This window comes from Molothrus ater, chromosome 3 (genome assembly GCF_012460135.2).
Source record: "Molothrus ater isolate BHLD 08-10-18 breed brown headed cowbird chromosome 3, BPBGC_Mater_1.1, whole genome shotgun sequence".
Taxonomy (NCBI): domain Eukaryota; kingdom Metazoa; phylum Chordata; class Aves; order Passeriformes; family Icteridae; genus Molothrus; species Molothrus ater.
Window position 1 is genome coordinate 15,145,148 of NC_050480.2, and position 22,195 is coordinate 15,167,342.

Here is a 22,195-nt window from a genome sequence, read left to right on the forward strand (position 1 = left end):
CTGCAATTCCTGTATGTTTTCACATGCAGCTCTGGGGGTTTGCCTGTGTAGCCAGCAGCATTCACAACTCAAGCACGCCTCTGTGAAAGTTTGGCTCATTTAGAGCTACCTTCCACATACTCTAAGTTATATTTTGGATTTTGACATATTAGACAAATAGCCAACAGATAAAGAGCATATTTATTAAAAAAATAAAATTATTTTAATTGCTCAACCTACTCCTGCCTGAAAAATAAGTGCAAGCTATTACTGGCACCAGACAACTCCCAGTTTTCACTGGCCAGCAAAGCTGCATCTGCAAGTTCAATGAGATCAGTAAACAGTGTAGGTTAAGTAACTGATTACTAACATTTTCCTTGAGCTACAGAACTTTTAAATAAACAACAACAACTGTGATCACAGTAACCTTCCAGAGGTTAACAGCATGCAGGTGGTCAGTTGGAATTAAATGCAAACCAGACGGCTGTGGCATTATAAACTGAACATCTCCATTCAGTTTGCTTCAGGAATTGTGTCTTCTTTCTCAAAAGCCTCAATGATACAACGCATAAATGTCAAAATGACAAAAATAAGGAAGTATGTAATAGACTAAGCATTTTAATGCCTTTTCTGGCTCACTTTTGCAGGCTGAACTGTCTGTGTTGACCACATTTGATGGCATCAGTACTTAGTATGGCTGCGTGCATGAGTTTTTAACAGCTAACATAAACAGAGATGGCCCATCAACCAACTGAGCTGTGCTGTGGGCTTGTTGTAATCCACTGGTATGATACATTTTATACTTCATTTATGATGCCACTTCAGTGACCTTGAAAGACTGCTCAGAGTATTGGCAATCAGATGTTGAACTGGGAATAGGTTCAAATCCACTTAGTGATGGTATAAACACTGATAAGAATGGATCATTTATGTCTGTAGACCTTTTTTAAAGCAGGTCTCTCAGTCTATTTCAAAGCCAAGAGGAATAGCTAATACAATTGTTGACCACCGAGAAACTTATTTGAAAGGTCCCCCAGAATAAGCACAGATTTGAGTTACAGGAGCTGAGAACCATCTTGTCCAGGACAAATGCTTTCTCCAACATCATCAACAGGGGCTGTGAAGGAAGCACAGATACATCATCACTGATAGGGACTCCTCTTAGAGGACTGAGCAAAAATTACCTGTGTGGTTCCCAAACACACTTAAACTGAGCACCTGAGAAACATAACATAAGTTTGGCTCACAGTGGACATACCCAGGCATAAAAGTTCCTACTGGAGGGGAAAATAAAAAAAGAGGAGAAACCTTGAAAAGGCCGTCATCCCACATCAAGCTTTTGGTAAGTGCCGTGCACAAAGCATTTGCCTTTAACAGCTTCTAGAAAAGTGCTTTTCAAAGCTGGAATCTCCTGCTTCCACACTGGCCTATCCCAGCAAATGAATGCTCCAAACCCACAGGCCCTGCAAAGAGCAAGAGAGAGAAGTGTAAAACACAGAACCATGACCATGTCCACATGCACCAGCCAGCACTTGGATTCTATGGAAAAGTGCCAGCACTTTTGAAACTTGACACTGCTCAGAGATACACATTCAATTTGGGTGGGTGCCAGTAAATAAATACAAATCTGTTGTCATGGTGTTTTGTAATACTGGCTCCTTAAAGCTAGTAACACTCACCTCCTAGTGAAGCAATTTGCCTCCAGGTACAATTGTTTCTCAGGCTGCCATATCACCTCCCAATCTACTGTCCTGTACCTTAACCCAGGCTCTGAGTCACAGGCAGCTCTAATGTGCTTGTGTGCAGCAGCGTAGTGCCAGTGAGGTCAGGGCAAATGTCCCCAGTCATCCTCCAGCAGCTGCTTCAAACCAGACAGTGGAAATAGTGAAGTTACAGAGATGTCTAAAGTGTATCATCACATTGTCATTTGTGCCATGTTGACACAGAATCATGGAAACTTTAAAGTGGGAAAAGACCTCTTAAATCATTGAGTCCAACCATTAACCCAGCACCACCACCACGTTCACCATCAAACCGTGTCATCAAGTGCCATATCCAGTCATTTTCTTAATATTTCCAGGGATGGCCACCACTTCCCTGGGAAGTCTGCTACAGTGCTTTATAACTCTTTCCATGAGAATTTTTTTTCCTAATGTTCAATCTCAACTTCCCCTGGCACAACTTGAGGCCATTTCCTCTCATCCTACCACTAACTATCTTGGAGAAAAGACTGACACCTGACTACAACCTCCTTTCAGGGAGTTTTAGAGAGTGATAAGGTCTCCCCTGAGCCGTCTTTCTTCTAGGCTAAACACCCTCAGCTCCCTCAGCTGCTCCTCATCAGAACTGTGCTCCAGACCTTTTCACAGCTTAGTTGCCCTCCTCTGGATGTTCTCCAGCACCTTTGTTCCTTTGTTGCACTGCTTATGGAGGACACATTTCCTCTGCGGACACATCTACCTGCTCACAGCTGATGCCTCCTGCACGGGCAGGTATCTGCTGGCCCTAGATCAGAGCTGCACACGTGCACCATACCTCAGTGTTTCTCCCAGCCAGCCAAGCTGGGTGGCCAAACTTAAGCAGAGAGCAATTCAGCTCCAGCTGCAGCCTTTCCATTACTGGTAGCACCAGTTGTTCCCTCTTCTTTCTGCTCAGCCAAAAATTTTTCAGAAAATTTATAGGAATTTCATAACCTCCATAAAATCTGGTTTAAATAAGCCAGTTCAGAAGTTATTAGGGAAAACAAACACTGGCAAGATTTTAACACACTAATAAGGTCTTCAGCCTCAGCAAACACTTAGAAAGTTGAGTGAACAATTGAACACTGAATATTTTGAACCTCTTAAAATGTAGTATAACCTGTGCTGCAATGAATGTCCAACGTTATCCCTTTCCAAAAACAGCTCTGTTCTGCTTGCCATGTATTTGTTCTGTATACACTTGTATCAGCTGAACTAAGATGTTCCTCCAAAAACCAAGGAAAACTTCTATTACTAAGAAATTCAAGCAATACGGTGTTGCATCTACCCAAAGCAATAAAGCCTCAATTCCTTAATCATACAATGATTCTGTTACAAACAGAAACTTTGACTTCAACTCCGCAGCAAGTACATGTAACAATGGACTGCATGATGCAGAGGAGAATTTTTCAGCCTCTTCAACTTCAACCAGCATTACCTGTGAGTGATACATTACAGAATTGAATGCCAGAAAAGTGGATTTTAGAATAAAAAGTATAGTGTTTCATAATTTGATTTAAATCAATTATACCATCTCTCACTGGAATGCTCATGAGCTTCAGAAATAAAATATATAAATGAAACCAGCTGCTCTGGATACTCTTTCCTTGGGATAGATTTCGCTTGAACTCCACCAGCTTTCTTCTACTGCAAGTTATTGTAATCCAGCATCAGAGTGGAGAGTTGTACAAGTTACTGCAAGGTAAACAGTTTCCATTAAAAAATGCAGAAGATTAAAATCATTTCCTGCAATGGCTGGCTAAAATCTGAGGAATTATTCATTCCTCTGGGGCTGACAGGGAAACCAAGGTAGTTACTGGCACCTCAGCAAGATCCATTAATTTATAGCTATTTGCTATATCACATAATCTTTCTGATTTGTCTCAGTCTGGAGCCCCTCTGTGCCCAACAGCATGGAGGTCTGCAGTGTTTAGAATGAAGAATAATTACAACTGGAGAAGCACATGCAACCAAAGCTCCATGTTCTTTAATCTCCAAGTCTAATGCATGTGTAGATTTTGGCATCACTCTTAAAATGATTGTTTGTAACTAAATACCGTATCTCAGTGCTTAGATACCACGATGACTGAGCTTTTCATAAATCAGAATAAATATATAAAGGCAAAATCCTGGCTGTACTGAACTCAATGGGAGCACTTCCAGCTACTTTAAGGGAGCCAGGGCTTCATGCAAAAGGTTTTCAGCAGCCCAAGTTGTCCAGTTTTGGTTGCAGTATTTTCAACTCCATTTGAAGGCCTCTTTTTCCCATCCAGCATCTGCAGTAGCGTGACAGTGAGATAAAATTGCACGCTCAATTCCCAGCCAAAGTAACAGGAAAATATCCTTTGTTAAAATAAGGGGCAATTCCAGCTTCAGTTCACAAATGCAAGGTACAAAATCCTCTGAATTTGTGTAGATGCCCCTGGGTTTTTTCTGTTCCTTATAGCAGACAGGCTCCTGCCCAGAGCAGAAGACAGTATCCTTGCTGCATGTTCATTTTGATAACATGCAGAAATGAAACAAAGGAGAGGTCCACCTCTCCCCCTTTTTTGATCTTTCCTTAAAGAAACAATCATATTCTCATATAGATGCTTATGTATCTTTTCTTAGCGTGTTATCCAAGTGTCTTAAATTCTTCTGTAGTGTTACACCAGTTCCCTTCAAAGTGAAAAAATGTCTCATTCTACAGTCAGAGTACTCAAAGAAAGGCAAAAAAATAGCTTGTAGCTGAAAACAAGACTATTTTCATAGCTACTGTGTGCTTAACTTTCCCCAGCTCAAATAACTTAGAACACAAAAGCAGGTGTCATATGCAATAAGTGGTGATTTAGTCAAGTGATGTGTATGTGCACTACAGTATCAGTCTAACAAACCCTGTTTACACTGATATACTTAAAATACTTGCATTCCTAAGAAGTCAGTAGCAGAAATGTGTTTGTATAGGATCAACAGTGTCAAATTAATATGCATGACAAGACAGCAGCTTCTATAACAATAAAAACCAAAATTATTTTGAAATTACTTTTCTCTGTAAGTCCAAATTTTCTTGTGAATGAAGAGACAAAAGGAGGAGGAGACAGAAAAAGACAGAATGAAATGGACTTTTTCATAATGAGGCAAAACAAGCTAAAAAATGTGATTCCTTTCCTTTTCCTGAAAGATTGAAAATGCAGATCCTGTTCCTAGAATGATTCAAAGTAATCACTAATAAACACAATTATTTTGGATAAGAACAGGTAATTACTATAAATTCCAACTAAAGAATAATTTTTTTAAAGATCTAAAAAATATTTAAGGAATGGAAGAATAACTGTAAATGGCAAAAATTTCAACACCAGGAAACAACTCACTTGTGAGAAGACTCATGTTCACAATCTTTGGCACATTCAGTTGATGTCCCACATGGCACAGTGACCTCAGGATCCCTCATGTCTTTACCACTATGAAAAAAATAAAGGAATCTTATAAAAAAGGGCTTAAGGCAAAGTGGGTCAAGGAAGCAGGTGTTGTGGTATATTTTAAGTTACAATTTATTCAATGAGAAATGGAAGCATGAGGTTTGACCCCTAACAACAACATCACAGAGAGGGGATGGGAAGGTTTTAAGTTTGAATGATGACTCCCCTGAAATGCGCATGTGACCTGGTAACCCCTGTGAGACAAGGCAGAGCTGACTAAGGAGGAGAGGGGGCTCCAAGAAACAAACTTAAGGTTTTTGGAAACAAAGAGACCTCTCAAACAGGTTCTGGAAACTACCTTAATGAAAACTGCAAGGATCTACAAACTCTCGCTACAAAAAATACTTTCAACAGCTGGGATACCTACCTCATCGAAAGCATACTTTAAAAACACCTGTCTGTGGATAGATGGGAATGTCTCCCTCCAAAATCACATTTTATTTCAAATTTCAGCACTGGACACTCAGCTTTCCACAGTATCTAAGTTAAATTCTTATCCTTCCGGCTTGACTGAGCTGTCTTATAGAAGACATCCTTAATTTCAGTGATGGAGATGGCAATTTAAGGACCACATAGCAGTAGATAATGGCCATTGAAAATATTTCATCTCCTTAAAAAACACAAGTAGAAGACTGGGGAATATGGTCAAGAACCAACTTGCAGAGGAATAATGCCTAGTAAAACCACCACATGGATTTCATATCCTCGCAGTTTCCTTAAGTGTAATATGAGATATTAAACTTCTATTTCTTCTGGTCTGAGGCATAATAGGAATTAAGCTTTCCCTCATTTTGTCAAAGGACCTGCAATTCTGTTTATCTGGCTGTAAAAACAAGCCTACTCTTTCAAAAGACAGAGCTGCATAGAAATTAAATAAGATCAAGAGAGCATTCAACATGACACCTAGAAATATACTGTAGATGTAACAGGAGAAGATTGGCCAGATTAGGCACAAATGAAGTAATGTTGATGAGACTACTCTCTTGTATTACCAAAGAAAGGGCTAAAGCTAATGCTTAAAGTGATCTGGGACCTATGGAAAAGGCCATGAAAAAATAACACAGATTTAAGGATCCTGCATTCACCCCTTCTTTTTTTTTTTATTTTTTTTATTTATTTACTCTTTCTTTTTCTGAGCCTACAATTTACAGAGAAGCAGATGGACTCCTCTGAACCCCACATTTCAGTATTCACCAACCATCATGGAAAGCTGTGCAAAACATTTCTTGTGCCCTCAGGAAGCTGCTGGAATTTGGAAAGAGAAAAAGCACACAACTTTATTGAGGTCGGTGCAAGCCTAGAGATTTCCAAGTTGCATGTCTCTGTTAATCAAAGTGACTGTGCCAACATGATTAGGATACCCACAAAGCCAAGCCAATCAAGCAGCTAACTGAGGGAGACCACAGAGCAGATAGCAAATACCACTGGAGTTGTACATTGTCTCAAAAGATTATCACTGCAGTTGTTCAAACTCTTGTGACCAACAAGGGATTTCAGTGACTCATTGCTATTGTGTTTCTGCAGCTCAACATTATGTCCCATGCATATTCTGGAGCTTCATAGCACCACATGTGTATAACAATGTGCCACTCTTAATAAAATATCTTTGTGGTAAAAGAAGTACCAAAAATATTCGCACAATAGCAGAATGCCAACTACATTAAACAACTCATTGGGTGCCATTCCAAAACAGCATCTGCCATGGCCCCAGGAAGTAGCTTTAAAAAAAATAATAAAATAAGAGATTTTTCTGAAAGATCACAGCTTTTAACATACCAAGGAAACGTCAAGAACAAATTAACATATGACTCACCTCCCTGAGGTCTATCCCATGGTTTCATTATCAGTCAAGCAGAATCCATTGTTGCAAAAGCAGTTCAAAGCATCCACTCCATCCATGTGCCACACTGAATACACAGCAAGTCTTCATGTATATACAGCATTGTTAAAAAAGGAGGATGGCAGGATAACATTTAAAAGGAAAACAAACAACCCCTCCTACACTGGAATTGGAAAGGCCAGCAAAGCCCATATACGTCAGTAAGGGCTAGGAAAGAAGATGCTCATTTTTCTGACAGTCTTAAAACTTTCCCAAGAAAATGATGGCATGCAGCTGGGGCACACCAATCAGCTGCTCTGGCAAAGGTCACTGAAGGAAAGATCCCCCGCTAGTTCAACAGCAGTGGCTTCTTAAATAATCTTGAAACAACGAATAGCATGTGAACATGAATGCTTCTTCCTCCACAGGAAGGAAAACAGGGCCCACATAACTCCTGGTGTCCTCCTGAAAGTACTGCTTCCAAGCAGAGCAGAGTGCCTCCTTCTGATCAGAGCAACCAAGCATGCTGAAATGAAAACAACAGACTTAACTGACAACCTGGAAAGGAATCATGGAGGAGTGAGTCCCCTCCAAGAGACATGGTTTGGGCTTCTTCCGCAACTAAAGAGGCAGATGTAGCTTCTGACACTGACAAGCTCTGAGTGTCATATCAGATGAAGGTAGGAGATAACAGGGAAACCCTCAATACATCAATCATGTCACAGAGAGGTGTCAGGCATAGTAAGAATCTGGCTGAGTTAAGCTTAAAAAAAAAGAATCATGATATTAGGCTTTTAGTTAGATAACTAGGGGAAGGGGGGAGGACTGTATTTTCTAATTAAAGTCCTGATTTAAAAAATGCATGTGCAGAAGGTGCTCTAATGGTAGATTTTGGCTGCTGAAGAGTGGATGAGCAGTGGGGGGAGTCCTGCAGAGGAACAAGTTTCTAGGGATGCTGCTCCTTCCTCTCCTTTCTCACAGCTGATGACATGACACAAGAGCCTCTCCATGTTAGGTAGTGACTGGAACTGAAAACATTTACACTCTTCTCTCCCCATTTTCTTGTTTCCTTTTCAGTGTCCTGCACTAGGTTAGCAACAACACATGAGGAGCCTTATGGATATGATGGACAACCCACACCGGCACCAAGCCATGGAATGCCATCAGACCTTCCCCTCAAGAAATAGTCCTTCCTCTGCTTGCATTCCAAGCACAAACAGAAGACAGTGGTTTAGGACTCCACTCTCCTAGGGACCCACATCCCTGGTGTATTAACTGCTTGCCGTCACTGCACTTTAGGAAAGCCTAAAATTTGGCAAACCTTTTACAGTGAGAATCTGTTCTCCATGACAGATCTTGAAAAAAATGATGCATCTGAAAGGATGGCTATAATAGATTGGAACTTCACAGCCTCTTTGTGGTCACTACCACAGAGCCAGAGGATCCCACTCACAATAGCCCACAAAAACAACCAAAATATAAAAAGCTTAAAATGAACTCAAACTTGAAAGCATTACTGGAGTTTACCATGAAAGGTGCACTGTGCATATATATAGAACAGGAACTCTGCAACACACAAAGCTTTCTACAGATATTCAAGACACCCTTTCAACTTTGATTCACTTAAGAAAAACATCACTGAAGCAATGTTAATCCTCTTGTTTACAGTTACACCCAGGAAAGAATGGGAATTCACAGCTCAAGATCAAACAGATACACTAAAGGGAGCTATTTAACATCACTAAGGATAGCACCCTGTAATTACTGTATCAGGGAGGTTGCATCTTTCAACACAGATTTTGCTTTAAGAAGAAAAAAGAAATAGGGAGCTTTATTCAGCTCTGGTCTTGCCTCATCCTGATATCTACTTCAAGTTAAAACTAAACTAAATACCAATTTATTGACCATTGTTTCAGGACCCCAGATCATCAGAAAACTATATGAAAGAAACTATATGAAAGAGGCAACACAGCTAAAGAAGCATTGAAGGCATGGAGCAACAAAATGCAGCTGTGTACCCAAATATAAATATTTTCACCTTTGCACCTGCAAAGCACAACAGCTACCAAGGTCAGGTTGAAAACTGGAGAATCTTGAGGAGCTCAAGGCAAACATAACTTTGATGGTAAGACCCTAAACATCCTACAGTCTGTGTGAGGTCTTATTAACTTTCACAGAGTATTTTTTGGGCAATGTGGGTGCCTGCTTTTCTGATCCTGTATTCACATTACTGTCAGGAGGTGGCTTTTCTAAGCAGCCTTAGCCTTAGGAGGTAGAGTGCCTTAGTTATATGAAGTAGACGTCCCAAAATGCAAATTTGGGGCCTTTTATCACATTGACAGCATTTCAATAGAATCTAGGCTTGGTACTTCAGTTCTAGTAGCAGCTCTAGGTTCAACATGAATGCCAAACTACAGAAAATCCCCTAAACTATTTAGAAAGGAATTATTTAGCTGATATTTCTACTGAAGTTTGCAGTTAATCAATTATCCACAAGAATTCACCATGAAGTCCGAAAGATTTTATGAACCCGTTCAATAAGAACAGTCTAAATACGAGTGCAGGATTCCTGATAGCAGAGAATTTATTCATATCTTGATATTTTCCATAAGGAAGAAGAAAAATAGAAGGAAGCCTGTTCCTGTGAAAACAAATTGATTTTGCTAGCAACTTCACTCAAATGATCCCTGTTGCATTACAATCCTACTAATGCAACTGCCTTGTGCCCTTGAGAAACCCCATCCACTTTTAGCAGCTGAAGCATTCAAGATCTACAACATAAAGCAATTGGATTTTGAATGCAGGTTGCTTCATTTTAAAACATTACTGCTCTTTGATGTTTATCTGTTTAAGAGAGTTTATTGCAGCTAATTCACAGCAGGAGTGCCCTGTGGCATCCTCAAAAATTATATTAAAAATATAAAAGATAAGAAAGGAAAACATAATAATTATATAATCTAATTTTTTATGGCTACACAACAAAAATTAAATCCTAATTTTGTAATGTATATGCATAGAACTATTTCTGACACATACCAAAAGCATGAAGCCATCATACACAGGCCTTTTATTGGAAAGTCCGACAAACTGAAACAGCAAGGGACTCAATACCATATTAGTTAGGTTTCAACTTTATTTAGAAAATGAGTTGCAAGGATAAGGCAGAAACATATGGATGGCAGGTTGTTACCCAGGAACAGAGTTAATGCAGGAATGGTATTTTTTGATGAACTAGTACTCCTACAACTGCTGCAGTCACTCCCCTGCACCACTTTAATTAATTAATGCCCAAAAATTGACCACTCTGGTGCATGGCCTGGTTTGCTCAAGGTGTTACTGAACATGCCCATAACACACTAGCAAATGTAGTCAGAATACAGCAAAGCCCTTAAGGCCTGAAAACTGCATTGTGCCAAGCCCAAGGAACTGTATAATTAGCAAAACACGAACATCATTACCATGCTTTTATCTTTAGCTATATCTTTTGAAGGCAGAAACTTTCAGGCTGCATCTTGAGTTGCTTCCTGAGTAGCAAATTTGGTCCAGCTGCAGTATAGATCAATTATTATGGATCAGCTTATCTGTAATTTCACACACAAGAATGAAAGACTGTTATTCTATACTAACACTGCAAGCAAAAACATCATTTGTAGAATCACATTGCAAAGGAGTTTTTACAAAGGAAAACCTCAACTGAGAGATCTTCCATTGAGTCATCCCTTTAAAAAAAAACCCTTCAAAAGAGTCCTTCTTAGATGCTTTCCACAGGTCTTATGATTACACTGAATTTTCTTAAAGCCTAAAAGTTCTTTTGGTGTTGGTGCCTTCTCAACACAGCCCCAACTCAGTCCACATTTAACTAGAAGATCTGCAATTCATGTTATTCCACAAGACTGGTAAACCTAGAAAGTTTTTCAGAGAAGGGAAGAGTTTAAAGATTATCTATCCCAGATGCAGTGGCTGGAGAAAAATGGGTGATTCCAAAAGAAAAATGAGAACAGATATCCAGGTCCCTATTTCTGCTAAAATGAATGAGGATGGATTCACCAGACATTCAAAGGTCAGCTCTGAGCTCCTAAATTTCATAGTCTGAGACCACATGTTGGGATCAATACAAATGCCTTTCCAGGTCAAGGAGGGTTAAGAATAAAGACTAACTCTGAAGAAATACAAGAAAAATTAAAGATACTCCTCCACAATGACTGAAATTTCAGATAGAAATGTAGTTCAACAGAAAAAGGGGTGTATTTCAACACACCTGAATGGGCTCAAGTAGATTCCCTAGGAACCAAGTTCTTTGAAAACAGACAAAGGAGTCTTGATTTAAACGACTTGGGAATGCTGGAACCCACCTAAAAGTCTTATATGTGATAAACAGCCTAAACAAAACAAACCAAAAAAACTTAAGAGTACTTCTTCATTTTAAGAGAAACTGCGCCACAAACTTCATTACATTCTCAGCTTGCCCTTTTATTCCAGTGTTGAAGACTGCTGATGCAGTAAATCCTGTCTAGTAAATAAAAAAAGCAACGCAGAGAAGTACCTTTCAAAAGAGACATGCACGGGCAGAGACTCTGAGGAAAGAGCCCTTGTTCCAACTATTGCACTCAACCCATGTGCCTCCTTTTTCCCTTAATATCTAGTCTATCTCAAGACCAAGCAAAACTGAAGTATTTAATGAACTCCCAGATAAAAATTCTCTTCATTTTCATGGCCATCAACCAAAAAATGAGATGCTCCACTTTGCCAGACACACTGAAAACATTGCTTTCAGACAAAAAAATATCCTTTGAATATCAAAATTCTAGGCTTAAATATTTCCTTTTCCTAAATTATACCTTTATGGGGAAAAACCACAAGAGACTATATTCTGTCTAAAACTGAGTAACATTTCCTCCTGGATAGGCACCTCTGAGAGCTTAGAGCCAGCAAAAGGCAGGTGGGAGGATCTAAGCCATCTAGATCTAAGGATCTAGAGCTGACTACAGCTCCAAGTGTATATTTAGCTCAACAAATTGACCAAAAGACACACTTGTTCTGCAGAGGGGATCTGCAAAGGCAATTCAATTCCATTCTGCCCCTTGCAGCTGAGATACAGAGGCCTTCACTCCTTTACTTGTCCTCTGTCACTGTTTTACTAACACCATACATATATACTGGCTTATTAGTGAAGGCTACCTCTGCACAGAGCTGCTGCTGACCAGAAATTTCTGCAAAAAATGAGAATTTAGGGAATTTACACATGTCCAATTTAAATGTACATATTTCCTCTGCTAGAATCCAACTCAGATTTGAAAAGAGAAACAAATAAAACTGGAGGTCTGCTACACTTAATATTGTCTTCATAAACAAAGGCGGGAATGAAAGTCTCCAAACATGAATTCACTATTTTTATGTAGCTTCTATTTCATAACCATCACCAAGGTACTCCTCACACATGAGAGAGGGAGGGAGAGAGGAAGAAAAAGATTTAATAAATAACAGAGAGGAAAATCTTGATGACGTTAATCTCAACCACAGCGAAACAATAGCTTGAAAGCACGCCAGGTCACTCTCAAGTCCCAGGCTGAAGCCCAGCATCCTGCTCATTAAAGTAAATAAAATATAACGGTGAATGAAAAAGAAAAATAATAAGAAAGATCACATGAATAATAGAGATAATCTGAGCACAAGTTCAACCAAATGATGTCAACTATTATTTAATTTTTACTTTGCTCTCTCAGAGACAACACCAGAGAGAGTAGGGGGAGAGGGACCCAGGGAAGTAGTGTGTTAAGGAGAGAAAGGCAAGGATATCCCAGAGGGGTTTTGATAACATAATCACTAAAATAATATATATACATTTTAAATCCTTTTGACATTATTCCCTACCAAAGATAATACAGTGCCAAGTCAGGAGGAAAAAAAAAAGGTAATATTTAGAACTGCAGGAATATTTACACTGAACAGCTCTGGGCCATTGTATCCAAAATGCACCTTCAGTCAGGATAGAATTTGGCCCAGTGTGGACAGTTGTTTATATAATTATTGTGTGGGTTAAATCAGTTCTTGACAAAATAAAGATTGACATTAGCTGGTTAAGTCATTCTTATTTAATGTTATTAGTATACAACCAGGGATGAAAATTTGGATGTAAAAAAGATGCTACATCTTTTCTTCTGGTTTAGTAGGAAGCTAATCATAACTATTTTGAGAAGCCTTTTATGCCCAAATTCTTGGAGATATTTTTCCAAACACCTAAGGACAAATTTTAATATGTTCTTCTTCCTACCAAATCTCAGGAAAACATTCTTGCTTCTGATCAACAGCACCAGAACTGAGATCTTTTGGGGATGCATTCAAAGACCCAGGAGATTTGGTCTGTCACAGACAAAAGAAATCCTACTCCATAAGCTCCCATTGGCAAAGTCTTACCAGGTACCGGCATTAGGCATATATTTTTTAAAAACTATATTAATCAGTATTTGAGTTAAAAACTTTGGATTCTAAGAACCAGGGTTGTGCAGGTTTCATAAATTTAACTTTTGCACTACCTTGATAATCAGTCCTTACTCTTAAACCCAGAAGGATACCAAAAATCATGATGATTGCTGTTATCTTCAGTGATGCCAGATTTTCATCTCCAGACACAGAAAAATCACAGAAAAATCAAAGTGTTACCAAGTACATTTTCATTTCTAAGCATTGAGCAAAACCTCAGTCACCTTTGTAATCAGCCTGTGAATTAATGACAATCAGACTTTTATGCTGATCTGAATATAATTCTTGTAGAGCTGAAAGGACAGTGGCGGGTGGTGGGAGCTTGTCCATGACTGTGCACTTCAATATAGCAAAGCAAATTTACTAATTTTTTTGGCTGCCTTTGCTGTCATTTTGGGTTTTGATTTGACTGACCTTTTGTATCACCCTTCCTCAGTGTAATATACACATGGAAATTGAGTGTATGAGTAAGCATTCAAATCCAAACTTTGATTCTTGGACATGAATAGCACAAGTGACCAAATTTTAAAACTACCATATTTTAAGTAAACAAACAAACAAACAAAACTATAAAAAAAATCATCTCTACTTCTACCTCAATACAGAATTGCAACATTCACAAGTTACATATATTAATCAGGAAAGCTGATTGTCCAACCAGACAGCAGGCTAAAAAAGATTAACAATTATAAAATATGAATTGCAAATCACAAGTGCAAAAACCTAAGTATTTATGAACAATCTTCAAACAATGAATTATTAATTGAAGAACTTTGTGAGCAACTTCCTACAGCAAATAAATCAGAGAATTCTGCAATCTGCACAAACAATTTATTGAATAAATTATTAATTGTGATTCAAGTATTCACTCAGATCTGAATCTTTCTTTTTTAGTTAATCACTATGAAGATTAACTAAAAATCTGCCTAATTCTATTGCCATGATGTAAATTAAAATGTACCCACTACCTATAGTTTTATTGGAAGTAGTCAAGCACGTGGCAGAAAGATATTAAGGTCATTCAAACTGTAGTCTAATAATCTAATAATCTATTTCACCATAAAGTGAAATTTTGGGTGTGTTAGAAGCCCAGTTATATATGAGAGGAATTTCAGATACCTGCAATTAATGGACTTCCTGAGAAAAGCTGACTGTAACTGCATATATTTATAGCCCTTACTTGTAGAAACAAATCCAAACAGATTTGAGAATAAGATCAGCTTTTTGCTCTCTTTAACAGCTGGGATAGGAGAGAGGTATTTTGCATGGATTTGCTGAGCATGCCCTCCAAGTCATCCCCTGCTCTTTGAGCTCATTTGTTTGAGCTCATTTGTTCTCATTTTGCCTCAGTTCCCAAGTCTGTAAAGAAGATAACTTCTCTGAGCTGGAGATTAAACACACTGGGCTGATCAGGTCTTAAGATGAACAGCAAATAGTAAGATTGAAAGCCAAAGTAAGGGACTTTGACTTCTAGGAATGAGCATCATGTTTACAAAACAGGATCACAAAAGGTAGCTTTTAACGTCCCTACTTGATTATCCTACACCTTCTGCCTTTGCAGCTAACATTTATGATTACAACACTGGTTTAGAAATAACCACTCTAAGCTTTGGTGAACTCTCAATATGTTGGGTAGTACCATAGTAGAAAAGAAAAAGAACAGTGTTAACTGTGTGATCCGTTATTTGGGACATACAATAAGCACTCTGCAGAGAAAGAACATCTGTGATGCTGACCGTGGAACATGGGGATCCCTGAACACATCCCAAAGCCACACCAGGCAGCAGAGCAACCCACAAAATGTTGCTCTGCAGCTCCCAGACCACAGGCAGGGAAAGAATCTATGGCTGTGCTCATAACATATCTGGCATTCTCAACAATCAAGGACTGACTGTCAATTTTTTTATTATTATTATTATTATGGCCCTAAAGGTTTCCAAACACTGTGGGATTTCATAGCATAATTCTTCAAGAGCAGCACAGACAAGTACATCCAGAAGGGGCTTGGGGAAAACAGGAAACTAGGCAGGCACAGACAGCTTTTATTTCACAGAGTAGACAAAATTTTTCTGAATCATCCTCTTTAACACAAAAGAGCATCTTGAGGTAGAGATGTGAGAAAGGCACATAGATAATGAAGCAACAAGAAATCTCCAGCAAATTATTTCTTAATCTCACTTTATTAAAAAAATTCTAATGAGCACAAGTGTCTATTTCCAACAAAATCTATCTTTACCCACCTGGTAGTAGGAAATTGCCCATTGAAATGGAATTTGCCCAAGTTAGCTTAAAAACATTGTAGAACAAGTGCAAAGCAAATTTCAATCTCAGTTTGATAGCAAAAATTAGAAAACAGAGTTTTAGGTATATTGTTGCTAATTATCTCTGGCCCTTAGAACATAATACTCAGTAACCCATGGCTTTTAACTAAGGCTTTCAAAAGTGGTATTAACATTAGATCACATTAGGATCTTGGTACAAGTTTCTCCAATAATTTGTAATTTTACTGAAGTCAGCAGTGGTAACTCTGGATTTACACAAGTAGAGTTGTGGTAATAATCCACTCACTCACTCTGAGGGTTTAGGTTTGGTTTAAACAGTAGGGCATTAATATTATCATTAGTCACCACCAGAGAATGAGCTGACATAAGTGAGTTCCAAGAGCGAATACAAACAGAAATAACTGGGTGCTGTATCAGGAGGAACCGCTTTAATTTTTTTTTAATAAAAACCAGAAATTTATATTTTATTCACCTCTAATTTTATGCATCCTATACAAAAAAAACTTCATCTCAGAGCCCTGAGATGCAGAATCCACTGCATTTTTTCTCTCAGTGCCTACAACTCACCTTCACATCAGTCTTATGTTTGATCAGAAGGGCTAAGCAGTAACAAGGAACGGATGACCCATTTAGAGTCACATTCCTCCAAATTCTAATGCCCTGTTGAATGTTCTTCCACCTCACATCTCTCTCTGTTGCAGCTAGAAATGGTTTTCATGTTTATGTTGCTCTCAGAACAGCAAGAAGGATACTTGCTACAGTTACAGTGAATGCATTTATTTTTTCACTTCAACAATTTTTTTTAAAATCTGTTTTGCTTTTTCAGTATTCCACTGGAATTTAAAAATGGTAAAACCATGCATAGAATAAATAGCTTGAGTTTGCTATCTAGATTTAATTTCTGCTTGTTTCATAGGATGAGTTAATTTGCCATAAAACTTTAACCACTGCTGATCCTGGATTCCAGCATCCATAGCTCCCTACAGAATTTTATTGCCCCTAATATAATAAAATGTAGTTTAACCTTCACTACTAATTTCAGAATTAACTACTACAAACCTGACTAAACGGCCTTTTTATCCCATGCACATTATCTGCTCATCATTCACCTGAACCTGCCTTCTTTCCACAGCTTAAAGTTCAGTAAGGGGTTCAACAGAAGATTTAGAGTTACAAAGAATTTCTAAGCACAGAAAAGCTTCCAGAGGAAGGATATCTAAAATATTACTGCAGGAGAAGTCTTCCAAATCTCACACCTCTACAATGCAAAATAATTACAAATTGTTGCTAATTAGGGATCAGGTGAACTGTGCAGATTAAGTGTAATCTTGCTAATAGTTTTTTATTAGGTTTGAGTTATAGTAACACAACAAATGATGCTGTGAACTAAACCTCTGTAAGAGGTAGAAAACAACCAACTTGTAGCACTGATGGCCCTTAAGAAGGAGATACTCACTAGTCTGAAAATAGGCCTTTTGAAAGCCAGGTAAGACACAGCAACAAACTCTTTCATGGCCTTCCATGCATTTCCTTTTGGCAGCACCAAAACCAAGCAATCCAGCAGTATTCTCTTCATTTGGATAGGCACATGAAAAGGAACATGCTGTTTATTGAAAAGGGAATATTGCAATATTACAGTAAGTTTATTTGCTTGCCGGATTAAAGAAACAAAAAAATTAATTAAAAACAGGAAAATATTTTTGGTCTCCAAAATTGCCCCAGTCAGACTTAAAAATCCCATTAATTCACACTTCCTACTGCCAGTGCCCTGTTGCATGGAATGCCATAGGCACTGTAATGGGCACTCACATTGAGGGTAAAGTGATGAATAAAACCCAGTTTCATCTCAGTCTAAATCTTGGGCCAGCTATTCAGCAATGAAAGCACCTAAGAATTAGCAGATATTCTTAAAACCCAGCAGCTTTAGGGATCCACTATGCCTCTTATTGCAGGTTCTCTGCTGTAGCAAGACTACATTACAAAGCTGAAGTAGGGAATAAATGACACAAATCTTAATGCAACCTTAAACCTCACACCTCTCATTGCAAGTCCCAGAGTTGTGTTCAGAGAATCACTGAGTATATGGGAAATGAAGTTGGACTGGTGGGCAATTCCAGCATCACCCAGTATATTTCATTCCACAGACATGCCAAATAGCTCCCTTTGGAGGCCATGGCTGGCTTGTGCCAGCAGCTCACACTGAAGGCCTGAGCCGACCCCCACAGGAAAAAAGTTGCTTTGACAGGAGACATTTTCTCTGACCTCAGTTTGCCTGTGTTTCCCACCATAAAACATTTCAAGCCTGCCTTGACTCCCTAAAGCACATCTGTCTCCCACTCCTAATCTGGGTAACACCCTCAAGTTGTCTGAACAACCCTCTACCGACACTCTTTTGTTTTCCCCTTCCCTTATTCTGCTCAATAAAGCTGGCTTTTGGCATATTAAAGCTTAATTTGTTTAAGAACAAACAGTTGGGGGCCTGCATCTCACAGACGAAAGTGACAGATCACACGAGGAAACCAAAGACTTCAGGGGCAGAAGATTTGGCAGGTTTGTGTCTCAGCGGAGATGCAGAGCTCATTGTCATGTTTCCAAAAGGCATTACACAGGGCTCCAAGGTGGAGCTGTTTACCAATACCGTGATCTCTCCCCAGATGCAGTTGCTACTGCAGCTAATTAAGAGAACAATTAAGACTAAGGCAATCAGTCAAGTACACAGATTCGACTCATTTTCTCCACTCTCTGATGCTGTGCTGGCTCCCAGAGGGCTAAACCTTATTCACTCATTCAGAAAATGACAGGAAGAAGCTATTAAATATCTGAAAACCATAAAAATGCAATCATACTGTTCCTGAGCTAAGCCACTCACCAGAGACCAATGCCAGGCAACTTAAGAAACTTGCTGGCCCCCAGAATTCACATACTTACAAATAAGAAAATTAATCAAAAGCAGTTCAGATCAAAATTTAATTAAAAAGAAAAGGATTGTAGAAGACTTCCTGAGATTTCTCTGTTTTATGTTTATGACTGATCAATATTACGTGTTATCAGCTCAGTGTATGACAAATTCCACTGGGCATCTTTAAAGAGGAAGTAACAGATTAAATATTGAGCTAAACAATTTAATCTCTGCTTTAAAAGGTTTTCAGATATTTGTAAAGGTAAATCCTATTAGAGTATAAATGTCTCCATGTGCTAGTGCTGTAGTCTCGTCACAGAGGAATTTGTAAACACCAGGAGACAGGCCCTCATTAAATATAAATTTCCTTCTTTTGTAGAACTATTGATGAAAAAAGAGAAAGCATTTATGTCTTCAGTGGAGCAGGGGAAAGGGTCTTAGGAGTGAGATTTAAATGTATCTATAGATATAAGTAAATATTTATCACACTTCTAGAACAGTCAATGCCAACTGGCTCCCTAAATCCATTTAAACCCAACTGAGAGCACTGATCCTTCACGCCTCAGAGTGATGGTGGAAAAGACTCATCTCCTGGAAATAAAAACATAGTCATCTGTGCCAAGCACATACAAGAACAGAGAGCTACATGTGATAAAGAAACAAATTAAGGGAAATCAAAAAATATACTGCATGCCTATTATATACAGACACGATATACTATATACACATGCAGGCATAAAATAAATATGGTATGTCATGCACACAAAGGTCAGACTGACAATGTAGCTGTTAAAACCATGCAATATCAAGGAAAAAGCACAATGCAGGTGCCCTCTCAGCTGCAGGGCAGAAATGTAGAAGGTGCACAAGGCCTTCAAAAGTACTGCAGCACTCACCCTCTCTTCACTGGGGAATGCCTTACCCCACTGACCAACATCTGTTCTGCAACATCTGCACACGTGTATCCTCACTGGGACTTGGAGCACACACACCCCCATAGGAGGCATTGTTGGCATTGTTCCAACCCTTGCTGCAGTCCAGAACCTGGTAACCTTGAACACGGAATGCAGTCCAGAACCTGTGCTCACCTGCCTGTATTGCGCTGCCCCAAGGACCAAACCCATCTCTAATAAACCAGTAAGTGACCAGCAGGAACACCACCAGTTCCACAAAAGCACTTGCTCAAGTGTTTTGCCACCCAGACCCACCCCACCACAAGACTGGTGGAGCACCAGGCCAAGCCATGCTCCTGCATCCATTCACCCAGAGCCTCACAGGCAGCTTTTCTGTTTCTGAGCTAGTGGGCTTTCTTCATTTTGCATTTGGGAATTGGTCTATTTTTTTTTCCCAAATTTTATGTGAAAAGGGACTAAAGTAATAATTGGTTTCACACAGTCTCTACTCCTATCCCCCCTCACCCCCACAACCATTAATCAGCTCTATTCAGTTTCAACCCAAGACAGATAAAGGAGAGGAGGAGAAGAAATGTTTTGAACATTTGTTGTGGAAGGCTTTGTGACTTAAGAAGCAGAAGTACAAAACATATACAAACAAATCTATTGTATATGATGTCGCTGTGGCAAATAAGAACATTAATAAAATGGAACCATTTTTCTGTCAAATGGGAACAAAATGACAGTAATAAGGAATTTAACAGTTTCTCAGTCAGAACTAAATAAACTCCCAAGAGGTAATTTCAAAAACCAATATGTTTTAAGTTACAGGAAACTTCTTTAGTACAAAAGTTAATAATGCATAGTTACTGCAGATTTCTGCAAATAAAATCACTAATATTTCAAAATAATGTCTTTGTTTCAGAACAAGCCTACATATAAGTGTTAAACTTGGTCCTTCCAATTCCCACTCTCCTGACATTTGCATATACGGAAAAAGAGATAAAATTTTGTCGTGAAGATGATGACCAGGATGGTCCATCTTTTCCAACCCTGAATTGAGGGATGTCAAATGAACTTCAAAGGAAGTGGTATAAGATGAAAGGGAGACTCTCCCCTTGGTGGTCCTGCCCCAGGACACCAACAACTCTAACAGCCAAAGAAGGAATGGAAAAGTTATGGGGGTGGAGACAAAGGGACAAAAGCTCCCCACTGGCGAGTTTTAAATAACAGTGAGCACTTCAGAAAACCCCATCACAATAATCTGGTGTAGGCTAGGAGAACCTGTCCAGGAAATGCCTGCTCACAGATTATCTCCTCCTGCCCAAGGCAAGCAGCTGCACCAGGTGGAACTGAACTGTGGCCTTGTCTGACTATTATGTTTTATATAATTGATTTTGAGAAGAATATCACCATTAAGTATTTGCCTTCTAACTCCTGTTCAGCCTTAGATTCCTATATCACCTTAACATCACAATCCAGATGTTTGGGGGCCATAGTTACATAGTTTTATGAATAGTGGATAAGGGAAAAGATCCATGGCCCTGTGTGATTATGTCTCAATAGAAAACAAGTGGTGCAAAGAAAAACAAGGGGGTTTTCCACCCTGTGTTGGATGGAATCACCACAGTGTATGACTAATTATGGTTTTAATATCAATGGCACCCCAACCAAACTGTTCATTTAACACCTGGGATAAAAGAAAAGGATAATTTTCTACAAAGAGATCCTCCATCCTCTACCCTCAACTACTTAACTGGTGCTGAACCTGAGCAGCACCTATTAGGCAAAAATCCACAGGACTCCTTGCAGGCACAGAGATCTGGCTATGCACAGTTGGTAAAACTCTGCATCCAGCTGCTCCATGCAAACTCTTACACAGGTTTGCTTTACTGGAGCATGTATGGGAGCTGCCATGAACAGAATGACCCTGACTTTCTTTTCAAGATTAACATTGGGCCTGAATTAGGATTTTTACCTTAATATACTCTAACAGTACACATGCATTACCTGCCCGTATGAATCTCCCTCCATTAGCACACTTAAGTAACCACTGAACAGCTAAGCAGCGGTGTGGATGTGAAAATAGAGCTTCAGAGGAATCTCATGCCACTAGACAGTGGGAAAATATAGAACTGGAAGAAGCAGATACTGTACAGGTTCATCACCTTCTTTAGTTTGCTTCCCTCTGAACTATCTTGTTTCTGATTTTTGCCAGAGTCTCTCACTCACAAGATACTGAGCAGCTTTACAAAGCAAACAAGAAGGTACAACTTTACCAGTACATTTAGAAAGGCAAGTATTCCATGTGCTGCTTCTGCAAAGAGAACAGAAAGCATCATGAATATGTTCAGTACAGCATTTGAGGACATACCAGGGCTAATCTGCCTGGAATCCCAAGAATAAAGGGGAGTTTGCCCTTTAAATGAAAACCATCTCCTCTCCTTTGTTGTTTTAAAAGTATTTGTTAAAAAGCCAATTCCTTGATATTGTCTCATATTGTGCTATTGATTATTATGTGGAACCTCCCACTCCCTTCCAGCTGAAATTTTGCAGGAGTTATGCTTTATAATCAATCGCATACTTCACACTGAATGGACTTGCCAGAGCAGCAGCTCTCTTCCAACACCCCCAAGGACAGCTGCA

The 22,195-nt window shown here is 39.1% G+C and overlaps 2 long non-coding RNA genes across 2 annotated transcripts in view; both read right to left on the reverse strand.

The window, feature by feature from the left end:
- Nucleotides 1-162: 162 nt before the first annotated feature.
- LOC118685607 (uncharacterized) lies at nucleotides 163-1,424 on the reverse strand. Its single transcript, XR_004979999.1, has 2 exons — nucleotides 1,288-1,424; nucleotides 163-1,096 (listed from the first exon to the last, which is right to left on the reverse strand). It is a non-coding gene; the product is annotated as an uncharacterized LOC118685607 (long non-coding RNA).
- A 1,710-nt stretch (nucleotides 1,425-3,134) lies between these two features.
- The window catches only part of LOC118685606 (uncharacterized), a 55,878-nt gene continuing 36,817 nt past the window's right edge, over nucleotides 3,135-22,195 (reverse strand). Inside the window, exons 2-4 of the long non-coding RNA XR_004979998.2 lie at nucleotides 6,990-7,521; nucleotides 5,069-5,158; nucleotides 3,135-3,413 (exon numbers count right to left, since the gene is read on the reverse strand). This is a non-coding gene — a long non-coding RNA (uncharacterized LOC118685606). The remainder of the gene's footprint in view (nucleotides 3,414-5,068; nucleotides 5,159-6,989; nucleotides 7,522-22,195) is intronic.